Source organism: Passer montanus, unplaced genomic scaffold (assembly GCF_014805655.1).
Source record: "Passer montanus isolate IOZ18808 unplaced genomic scaffold, ASM1480565v1 scaffold19, whole genome shotgun sequence".
Taxonomy (NCBI): domain Eukaryota; kingdom Metazoa; phylum Chordata; class Aves; order Passeriformes; family Passeridae; genus Passer; species Passer montanus.
The window spans coordinates 12227202-12239686 of record NW_024366480.1 but is presented as its reverse complement, the minus strand read 5'-3'; the positions used below and the strand labels follow the sequence as shown (position 1 = coordinate 12239686).

General features: G+C 36.7%; 1 long non-coding RNA gene across 1 annotated transcript in view; it reads right to left on the bottom strand.

Annotated features, from left to right (window-relative positions):
• LOC120500817 overlaps positions 1-11569 on the bottom strand; it is an 87447-nt gene extending 75878 nt beyond the window's left edge. The window contains exons 1-2 of the long non-coding RNA XR_005627179.1: positions 11493-11569; positions 10436-10594 (exon numbers count right to left, since the gene is read on the bottom strand). This is a non-coding gene — a long non-coding RNA (uncharacterized LOC120500817). The remainder of the gene's footprint in view (positions 1-10435; positions 10595-11492) is intronic.
• Between the last annotated feature and the right edge of the window lie 916 nt (positions 11570-12485).

Genomic DNA, 12485 nt, shown 5'->3' with positions numbered 1-12485 from the left:
CATACTGGATTAAAAGCAAAGATCTCTTGCGTTTTCACACATCAATGACAGAGGCACACTTTCCAGTGAAGAGCAAATATTCTGCGGCCTGACTTGTGTATCACAAATCATCATTTAGCTCACTGCAGAAATCTGAGAATGAGACAGATCTCCAGGTGGCAACCCTACTGATGGGCAATTATGAGTGTCACTGCTTTTTGAAAGGTCATTTTGTCTGGATGTAGAAGAGGATAATTTTAGAAAACATCTCCACAGAACAGGCTAATATTTACCTGCCTACTTCTATCAGAAAAAAAAAAAAAAACAAGAAAAAAGAAAAAAAAGAAGTATCTTTCAAGAAAGGATTTAAAGGTAAATAAATTTATTAAACATATATTACAAGAATCCTGTGGAAAACAAATCATTATTAAACTTATGCTGATTACAGAGGGGCAGAATTGTATAGAAAAAATCACCAAGAAAGAAAGGCTGAAGCCTGCATTATCTTATCAGCTCAGCGGGGCCTATTTCACCTGAATTTAAATGACTTGAGTAAGATTATGTAGTGAGTCAGCTCAGAGCCCAGAATAGAACCAAAAATTGTGGCTCATTATCTCTGTCTTTAACCATTAATTTGCACTTTCACAATGAGAAAAAATGGATGTTACTATTTTATTAAGTCCCCCAATTTACTTCTATCATAACAATGCACTGAACAGTATCAGAGGAAAACCACAGACTGAGATCTAAGCCTGACATCCAGTCTGAACTGTGGGTCACTATGAATATGGGTAGAAAAGGAGCGATACTTGTGTAAAACTGATGGACCTACAATCTCTACCATTGAATCCTCTATCTTTGATTGTGTTGGGTTTTGTTGTAACTGAAATATACAAATCTCACTTTCAAAACAAAACAGAAAAGTTGCAGAAGTCTTCAAACACACACACACAAAAAGAGATAATAAGTTAGATATCTATTTGTTACTATAAAGGTTCATTCTATCATAAACATACATTTTAAACTTTCTGGTTTGATCTTTAAAATCTCATGAGTGCATACTACTGCCTAGGATACAGCACTGGTAACTGTCTCCCAACACCAAAGGAGTCACTTTGGTCCAAGGGTAGTAGTAAATGGGTGCCATGAAAAGCTCTATTCCTATGGTGCTTTACAGTACAATTTAATGAAACTTTCCAATACTTAAATGAAGAATGTATGTTCTGATAATATTTTGCTAAAGTTAGCATCTAGTAAGGAAGTGAATTAAGTCTTTATTGCTTACAGAACTCTCTCATTTGATTAAATACAGATTTTTACATGAAATATGCATTCTGGAGAACATTCTCTTTTTTTTTTCCTTCTTTCTTTCACACATTTTCTTTTTCTTTCCCTCACTGAGATTTTACACCTTTTTCATCCTGCAAATGTGAAGGATCTATTTTGGAGTCTGTCAGGATAGTAACAAGTTTCCAAGTGCTGCAAAACCAACTTAGCATGGACTGCATGTGCTCTGTTCTAAAACCAGTACTGATTGACTCCACTCCTCTTCTGGTGCTGCATATTACCAAATTTTTCCTCTGATTTTTCACATCTCAAATTCAAATGCATACTTGAATGCATTTTAAACTATTAGTAGTCACTAAGAACAAACAAGCCTCTGGAAAACCCAGTATGAGCAATCAGATTTAGGTGAGCAGAAAGCTACAGCTTCTCTAAGAGAGGCAGAGATCAAGCATTTTGTTACATCTGCATCTACATCTGCACCGTGAGGTGAACTGGGATGAGCTGGCTGCATTTCCCCTTTTCACAGGATTCATTTCACCCTGTGCTCTCAGTCACTCCTCCTCCCAACAGACAGTGAGGTGCAGCCAAAATGCTTTCACTCCCACTCTCTCCAGTTGCTCATAGAAGATAATAGCAGATAAAGAGTCATCGTTCCATTCCCCACAGCAAGAGTCAGGGGCTGATCACTTCTGAGTGAGGGAAGAGCAATGACTCTCCCCAGTCAGCCAAAAGGCAGGTGAGATGCTCTACTACAGTGAGTTTTACAACCTGAAAATATTGTTCCCAACAGCTTCTCACAGGGCAGACTTCTAAAAATTTTAGTTGATGTCCGAATGTCTTTAAAATGTCACATACAGACAGAGCTATACAAATATATGATTCTATGTTTCCTTGTCACCTTCAAAAGCTCCTTAGTAGACAAACCTCTGAGGCCTGTGGACCACTTGACTGAAAAATCATCAATTAAAGCTGTTTCAACACCTGAAATAAGGATGAAAATAAAAGAGGGAGCTGAGAAGGCAACAGGGAACTGTGATTATACAGCACGTGCAGGGTTTCCATATTGTCAGCTTGGAGGCTCAAGGCGAAATTCTCCTGAAAAATGCAGAGATATAAGAATTACAAGTGATATCAGCAAATTATGGCCATCTGACAGAATTTTAAGGTTTCTAAGTCTTAAGCCTAAGATGTCTTTCCTGATGGAGAGAGAAGGGGGCACAAGTGGTGTCATATGCTCTTGCAGAACCTTTTCAACAACTTTGTTTGGTAGAAAGAGTGATTTAATCGCTTCACATATTTTCTTGGAAATCATCTTTATTGCTGTGTATACAGACACCTTAGATTGAGCTGAAAGATTCTTTTGATGTTCTCTGTGCCAAGGTATAATCAAACACTGCTTTTAGAAAGTAGATAAAGGCAAGGGAGGCAATAAACCAGTTAAGAAGCTCTGGCATAGAAAAGCAAAACATCTTGCCTAAAGTAAAGCATCGAATTATCAGCAAAGTTGGGAGTATGTTTGAGATTCTAAGAATCTTCTTTGGAATGATCTTCTGGAATATGCTTTCTCTGTATTATCAGCAGCTTTTTTTCCTTAGGATTTAAAGTACTAGTATATACTGGTATATGCATGGATGAGGCAATCTGTAAAACTGTAGTCTTCAGAAGACAATGAACTCTTTTTGTATACTGCTTAATGATCTGCATATCACTAGGAACTCATAAAAGATGGCCAAAAAGCCATTATTCTCTGCTATAACTCATAAATTTGGTGCTGTCTTATGAACAACCAGAAAGTTTAAAATTGAAAAAAGGAACAAAATTTGCAGAGATTGTGCATGTCAATCAAGGAACTCATAAGATATTAAAGAAGCCAAGACTATAAAAAATTAAAAATGAAATGGAAAAATTCACGGACAGTAAACAATCTACCAGAGGCAAAGCCACTTGAAAGGCATAATCAGCCAAAGCCAATTTGAAGTGCAGTGTAATTATCACTAACAGTATGACACTGGGTAACAGTGATATCCCCATACAATACTGAGAACTACTTTGCTTTGGATCCCTTTAGCATTTCTTAGAGAATTTGTTTCCTTGGTGGAAAGAGTTGAGGGTGTTGAAACAAGAGCTTAAAATGGGACACAGGTTTTGAATTTCAAAACTTTGTCAAATGGGTTGTTTGCACCTAGCTAAAAATCTCATGAGTCTTGTGGGAGAGTAAGGAACTACTGGGAAAAGTCCCACAGTCTGAGGCATTAGAGCTCACTGTCTTTCTGGGAAACATAAATAGAACCTGGCAAACTGTTACTTCACAGTGGTATGATTGCAGAAAGAAGCATTAGTTGCCTTTGACATTTACTGCTATATCATTGCTACTTACTGAGCCTGAACTCCTGAGCCATTTCTTTGTCCTCTAACAGTTATCTGAAAACAGATGGGTAAAGACATTGTGTGGCTTCAAAGAAGCAGTACAACCTGCACAAGAAAGCAGAGTAAAATTTCCACCTCTTTCTTTCCCGGAGAAAAAGAAGAGAATAATGCATTTTCTTGATAAGAAAATGTTTATTTGTTAATAATTTAATAATTTATTATGTTTGACATGAACAAATGTTCTAATTATGGCAGATTTTGATGTAAGTTACACATAAATGCCTCCTCTACACAGCTCTCTGTTTTCCTGTGTACTTTTAAGTCCTTCTAAATATGATTTTGATAATGCAATCAGCTGCTTGAATAAACATAACCTAATTGAAGTAGTATTCCAAAGAACATTATTTCTATTATTATGACTTTCCTGGTGCACAACTGTAAACAGACAGCTGAATGATAGCAAATGACCTAGATAAATCTGTCTTGATAGCTGTCACTCCTTAGTCTTGACCTTCTGACACTGTTCCAGCTGTGCAATAGCTTGTCCTAGCATTAAGGGAGAGACAATCTCAGGCTCATTCTATTCTGGGAAAACTACTAGCATTTCTCTACAGAGACTCACAATCTCATAAAATTAGTGGACTAAAATGTATTTCTAATATAAAAGCAGAAGAAACATTGAACCTTCCTAAAACTTCTCATCTTGCAGCATAAAAACAAGCAATAAGAAAAGAGTTAAGGTACTAAATTAAATGTTAATCATATTTTACTGATAGCTAGACAATTTTGCATTTGTTTCATAGAGTTATAGAATTCTTGGGTTGGCAGGGACCTTAAAGACCAGAGAATCACAGAACAAGTCAGGTTAAAAGGGACCACAGTGGGTCATTTGTTCCATCCTCCCTTCTACATTGCATCGGATTGTGTCCAGACAATTCTTGAATAACTCCAGTGAGGGAGACTCTAAAACCTCTAAAGCAACCTGTTCCAGAGGTCCACAAGCTCCCTGCCACAGGCAGGGACAGTATCCACTAGACCAGATTGCTCAAAGTTCCATCCAACCTAACTTTAAATACTTCCAGGGATGGGACATCCACAGCTTGTTTGGGCAATCTTTTCCACCTTACCACCCCCACAATAAAGAATTTCATATGAATTATCTAATTTAAAATCTGCCCTTAAAGCCATTCCCCCTTGTCCTGTCACTGCATGGTAACAGCTTTGTAGCTCAGAAAGTACAGCCCTCATTAAACCTCATGCCCAAGTAATTCTATTTTCAGTGCCTTTTAGTAAACAGAAAAATGAACATAAATGGCATAAAGTAGTTCTGACAATATATTCAGAGTTGTTATCTATACTTCATGTAATTTAAGGCACAATGGCAATTCACCAAGATTATGCTGAGCTACAAAAGAAATCCCAAAGTAATCAGAGAATATGTAAAATGGGATGGGAAACTATGACCACTGCAGAATCCTAGTGTAACTAAAAATTCACAGATAAATGTGTATGTTATGAAATATATGCTATGATATACACATATAATAACCACATTTTGTAGCAAAAAATAATGGTCTTAGAATACCAGGTGAGGCCTGAATTCAAGCATCATTTTGTAAACATAGTTAAACAGTTTAGGACAAAACCATGCCATTAATTTACATAACTGGAGAGTGAATTTAGATGCCAGGGAGCCCCAAATACTCCCAGATTTTAAAGCAAAACAAATCCCCATTGATAAGCTGCAGAAAATTTTACCAAAAGTTTTAATACCAAATAAACCAGACGTGCTGGAGCAACATCAGCAGTGAAATGCAGCCAAGCCTCTGCTGTTTTTCCACATTCTGCTCGCATAATCTGGTGGGAGTGAATAATATTTTATGATGAAGAAGAGAAAGTGGAAAACTTTTCATCAATCTCATTAATCATCACAGCAAAAAGCCAGAAATAAGGCTTTCTGCCCAGAGCATTGCATTTTAAAATTCTGCTAGAATAAAGTTCTCCTAAGAAGAACCCCACCATTTTGTCCTTTCATCCTCACTTCCTCCTTTACATCACGTAAGGAAATCACTGCTTGAGAAGTGTGTTGTGTAACAACAGGCCCACAAGACAGGAATTTTTCTGAAATCTCCAACTACTGTAGAATTGTACAACAAATTAAATGCAGCTTAACTATAGAGTCTCACTATAAAAATTTAGAAAATACATAAAATGTTACTATATACTTGAGTTTAGATTAAACAAAACCCAGAGAATTTTCTTGAAGTATTGTATATATATGACTGTGAAATGTTGAGAAGTCTTCCCTCAGATAGACATATTGAAACCTTTAGGTGTCCTGAAATTATTGTGAGCAATGGGTGCTTCTGAAAGGCTACGGGAAGGGAAGTCCTTATTCTGTAAGGTAATATCCTTCTGGGTAGGTCACATCCTAACTAAAGAGTCTGACTAAAAGGTTAAGCATCTGTAATGACCATATTATTAAAAAAAATGCACTAAACTACTTCTATATCCACTGAGATTTGAAGTCCTTCTACAAACAAGAACTAGAATTTAAGGGTCATTTGGAAACCTAAATTCCAGAATAAACTTTTTTCCTGACACCTTTGACTGGAAAAAAGGAAAAAAGAAAAAAGAAAAAAAAAAGGCAAAAAAGAAACTTCAACTTTATTTTTGGCTATGGTTTTAGCTATTGCATTAAACTTTCCAACAGAGTAACTTTGAAATTAAGATGCCTCAGTTTTGAATTTGGATATAGTAAGATGGCACCTTCCCTGTGCAGAACACCTGGGCCCCTACTAGGTAAGAGTGCCCTACCTGCTGCTCCAAACAGAAGAAAGCTAAAAACCTATGAGAGCTATAGGAAGGAAGAAAATAATTACTTGATATCTGCAAAACCCACTTACTAGTGAAAAATGCTGAGAGCTTAGATTATCTGAATTGTCTCTAAAAAACACAAGATGCAGAAACAAATGCAAAAAATCAAAACAAAGCCCCAGCAAACCCATGCTTGGGTAAATGGTTGCTGCCCACCCAGAGTCTTCTCAATGCCAAACTGCATTGGATAGTATCATGTGGCCCAGAAAAAAACCCCAAATAAACCACTTTGGTCTCATTGTTTTCAGTGTAATTCAGAAGAGTGAAAGACGTGCAACTGTGAGATCAAATTCTGGATTGAAGGACAGAGATCATGCAGAGTTAATAAACTATTACATTTGGTTTTAAACCAAAGCTAAGCTAAGCTACTCAGGAGCTCTCAAACTAAAAGGTCTCTACCCATTTGATTGGCACTTTTCCCTCATAAGCAGCATGTTCATATGTACACTTAGCAAAGTCAGTAAATACAGAGTCAGTTTTATTCTGTGGGATTTTTTAAATTTGAGTAATTGGTTTCTCCTTTGAAAGAATGACCTGTATACACAACTGAGTGATTAAAATGTTCACTTTGGAAAACCAGAGAGCAAAGCACAGAGAGAGAAAAAAGTTGAATTTCATCTTTAAAAATGTGCTATTGACTCAGTGGGTCCAGCATTTCACAAAGCTATGTTTGAGCAGGTATATTTTTTAAAAACAAAATCAGCAGAAGATCTTTCAATCCTCATTCCTTCCCATTTTACTGGAAATTAGTGACAATAGAGCCTTTTGCAGTTATCACTCCTCATTCAGGAGGAAAATTACTTAAATCCATGTATTTGCTGCCTGCTTTGCTAACAGTGCTTTTACTTTCTCACCAAGCCAAAGCCAAGAACCAATCTAATCCACTTTCCTGCCAATACTGAATTGATCCTTATTGTACTTATACCCTAGCTAGGTTTATGTGACCAAAAATCACTGTTTCAGGTCTGTCTTTCAAAGACACTTGTACAGAACACTTCTGCCTGAGTGCTCACTGAGAAGTGGATCATCACGGCAACTTTCCACAGAGCGTCTTGCCCTTGCGCTTTTCTTTTACCTCCTCAAACAGGTCTTGGCTCACAGAAGACATCAAAGGCAGCATCACCTAAGAGTGACTGTATCTTTTTCAAAGAGAAGGAAAACATAGCTAATTTCACATTAGAGGGACTTATAGACATGTCCTTTATGGTCACAGAAACAAGGATCTAAAATTTGTCACAAGGAAAACAGAGTAAACAAAGTGGAATTAAAGACAGGGAAAAGGCTTCTTTCTTTCCTGCATAAACTTAAATAATTCTAACAACACATTTTTTAATCTGTGGCTTTAGGAACCAGCCTTGATTTTAAGGCATACTAAGATTTACATGTTTAATAAATGTCTGTAGGAACTAAAATTATATATACTTGAAAGCTGACCTAAAAGAATGCTCAACTGTGTCTAAATAAAATGTAGTGACCTTTACTGTCTTAAGCCCTTGACATCACTGGTAAATCCTACTGGAATGAGGTAGTCCAGGCTCCTCAGAAACACAATGCTTTTTTCAATAAAGGACACACAGACCTGCACTAGCTCCTCTCATTTCTGTATGGAGTGTTACAGCAACAGATAAGGTACGGAGCAATGAAGCACCTCTCCCCTAAGGAGCATAAAACTGAACGGGCACAGCATGTTCAATGCAAAACAATCTAGTTCAAATAGTGACATTTTCTTCTCCACAACACAAAGTGATTGTTTGCGTTCTTGAGAAAGGGGAGCCAAGTCAATATCTGCAAAATGCATCGTCAACTTTTATACAGATTGAATTATTGCCACTGTGCTGTGCAAGAGAGGTCACTAAGTCAGCTCTATAATGAATAAAATAAGCTACAGATGAGTAGGGTGGAAGTGTCTCCCTCCCAAAGCAACCTGGGCATCCATACCATTGGAAATTTCCTGAGACCTAGAATAAATAATCTCTTTCTTAGGCTGTGGGTATTAAAAAGCATTGAGACACTGAATTTGGTAGCATTTCTACAGGTCTATGTTTGACAAGACTGAAACAGGTATTACTTACACACTGCAAATTAAAACTTTCACTTGCTTCACTATTCCAGGTAAGATGGAGAACAACTGTGCTACAGACTGCACAAGAATTGTTAAAACTATACATTCTCAGGAAGCAGACTTCAAACACAGAAATGTTAACTCACCAGCCCAACACCACACAGAAACTCTAGGGCAGGATGTACTCTGTTTGAAAGCTTGCTGCCTGACCACGACAGCACTTGGGAAATCACAACTCTGTTTCAGTGCATTCATCTAAGAAACAACCGTGGACAAATCTGACCATGCATTGACTCTTTTAATCAAAATACTTGAAGTGTATCAAAATCATAACATTCTGAATTTGATGGGAATTCAGAACAAATAAGAACATACTGTCTTGTGACTATAAACTGGAATATACTGGACCTCAGCTATGAAAAAAATTGGAAGATATTGAAATTTAAAGAGAAGATTCTGACAGAACACGAATATGTTAATTTTTAGCCTATAGACATAACATCTACATAAATTATGAGTACGTTAACTCTTTTAAATTAAAGAATAAGTGGAAGAGAAAAATATTAGCAACATTTCCCATCTGAATACACCTAAGCAGAACAAACTTCTTTTTCTGAAGGAAAATCACAATAGCACAACCTCCAGTGTTGATGGAAAGAAAAGAGTCTCTGCTTCCTCCCCAGAGGCTCTTGACAAAAGATTTTATAGAAGAAAAAGATGAGACCACATTCCAAAACCACAGGGTCCAAACCCTCGCAAATAAGACTCATAATTGATCATCTCAGTGAGAAAGAACAAGAGGACTGGGAAAAAAGCCATACTTTAATTTCTACATGAAGGAGAACAAAAAAATTTCTCCAATTAAGAAAATATCAACGCCTCAAGCTACCGTATCTTTGATCTCATTCTTTGCCAGAGAAAGGAAATTTCGTCTCTTCAAAGCTTCAACCAAGTAGAACCAAGTTAATAAGGAGCAAGAAAACTTAAATAAGAGCCCTTTAGAGAGACCAAGGACAAACTGACAGGTATAATATTTTAATTGATTGCTTACATCAGAGGAATTAAAATAATAATATTTATCTGTTGCAACAACAGTAGTCACATATATTCACTTAAGAAGTGAGTGGAATAAAAATATGCAAAATTATAGGAGCTCCATCTTTCTCATTTCTAATTTACCTTTTAGATTTGAAGAGCCTATTTTTTTCTTAACAACATAAATTACCACCACTTAACACATTATTAAAAAAGTATTATAAAAAGAAATTTACTAAATTATGTCCTTGACTTTTGAGAGAACAGAGAGTATAAATTTACAGCATTAGACTGACAGCCACAGAAACCCAGAGGCTGTAGAAATCCTCAAAACAAATGACTTCCCAGCCAGATGTAGTGGGAGCTTTTTCAAACCAACTGTGAAACACATCTCATCCCTTACCCAGAAGCAACCTTACTCCTGAGCCATACCACTTGGTACTGACCTCCCCTAAAATGCTGGCAGTGGGTGGCACAGGAGCCTCCTGGAAATGTTGGGGCAGCTGCAATGGCCACAAAACATGTCACCAGGCATCCTTCCCAAGAGTAGCTAAGTGACAATAACTTTGTCACTACTGGTGACAGCACTATGCAGTGGTACTCAGAAGACCTGAAAAACTGCAAACTGATTTGCAGTCTTTCAAAAGAGCCGAAAACCTTTAAATAAAAAACAAGGAAAAGAATACCCCCCCCCCCCCCCCAAAAAAAAAAAACAAAACAACAAAACCAAACAAAAACAACAAAAACCCAAAACCAAACCAAAACCTTAGAGGGAAAAAAAGAGTTGGCTGTTGCAGGTATGATGAAAAAATAACAGCTTCTTCTAACCTTTATAAGGTCCATATAAGTAGCTCATCCATGTGGAAAGCTTACTTTTGCCAGCTGCCTGATCATTTAGCTCAGGTTGGGAAACTAGTAGCAGTTTCTAGGCTTCATTTATCAGCTGTCTCCTTCAAGCCATTCAAACAGCAAGGGCTGTAGCAAAGGCTAACAGAAAGAAAGACGAATTTTATTAAAGAATGATCCATAAGTACTGTATTTTAAGCAATAACACCTATGATGATGAACTTCCCTAACATATACTCATGTGTGAGCCACCAAAGCCAGATTTTGGTACTTGTGCTTGGGTTCCTGTTGCCTCAACTGTGGCATATTCACATAAAACTCCTTTAGTGTGGTACAACCTGGAGTCAATGTAAAGTTAATAAATCCAATGAAAACTCTATGGTAAGCAAGTTCAGAGTAAGATTTTGAAGTTTTTACATGACAGTTGCTTGCCTCAATGGAGGGCAGCACTTTGTCCTGATCTGGCACTTCAGATGACTCTGCCCTCTCTGCTACTACAAAGGATTTGTCATATTTTTATTTATCTTATGGACATGAGTAACTGGTGACTTGGATGGCTGTTAGTTTTACAACATCATGATGCATATCAAACAATACTAAGGTCTTTATTTTGCCTTTTTAAGTGCTTGTTTACAATTTATTTGAAAAGTTAAAAACAACTCAGTAAAGTAATGGGCTGAGTAAAAGAGGAAAACACCAATCATTCTGAGAGAGGAGGGCAGCATCAGATTATTGAAAATATTGGCCATAGACAATGGAAGCAAAAAAACCAGCATAATTTCTTGCATTGTGAAATCATCTGTTTTGACTTTCATATTATTAAATCCTTCTTGTAGACAAACCAACACTTATGGACTTAGTCATTCCGTAAGCTAATCAGCACCTAATATCTTTTTTATCTGACTTTGAATGATATCCTAACAACTTAATATCAGCTCATACTGAAAGCCAGATTAGCAGTGACAGGTGACAATAGCAATGATTTCTAGTGTGTGTGGGACCATTACTATGCTGTTAAAATATAAAAGGAAAATATTACCTCCTACAACTCTTGCTTTTGAATTTGAGGAAAAGCCCATGCAAAGATGTTTTCTATGGAATCCAGTTTCATCTCCCTTCCCTCATTTACAGTCTGCACCTGGATCAAATGAATGAAATATTTTTGACTTCCCCAGCACATGGCCTAAATCAGCATTCCATTACTATCACAAATCAATGTATTCTGAACCTTAAATATGCACAAACAGTGGTTTTCTGATCAGGAAGATACAATACTCACAGTAGTTTGAACAACCTCAAATGTAACAAAGGAAAGGCTTGGCACAGCCACCTAATGTAAAATATAAATTTTTCCTCTAAAGGGGCCTCAATTTGACTGTTAATTTTAAACCTGTCTTATTAGTTTTGAGGAAATAATGCATGTATTTCAGAATTTTATTCTGCATTTTGAAGAAGGTCTCCAGGCATACAGATGAACGTTGTTATGGAATTTACACTGGTACTATTTTGCTGACCGTAAAATCTCATTGTCCCTTCCTCAGATATTGGTGACAAATGGGTCCTGATGACACTGGTACCAACAAAACTCAGTAAAGGAAACCACTTTGGCTTTTACCTAAAGTACTTTGCATCATGCAGCCATAATAATAGAAAAAACAGCACCAAGATATTTAGATGTAAGTTTTAAACGTACTTACTTTGCAGAAGTAACTAAGAATGGCTATTCCTTATTTTATAGCTGATGAAAACCACGCAGAGAGTCACTGTGTGACATATCCAGAAATACAACTTGTGACTTACTCATGGGGCCGATTCAGGATTCTCTACATTTTGATGCTGTTTACCAGATTGTGGTGTTACCTATATGCTTTATATTACACAGATATTGTCAATTAAAGTATAATTATATTTTTGATCTCTATTTCCTCTATGTGTATGCTGTATCTCAAGTCATTATCACACTCATTAAAACACAGCAGTTCTGTATCCCATATCAGCACTTAAATGAAGTATGGGGATATATAACAATACA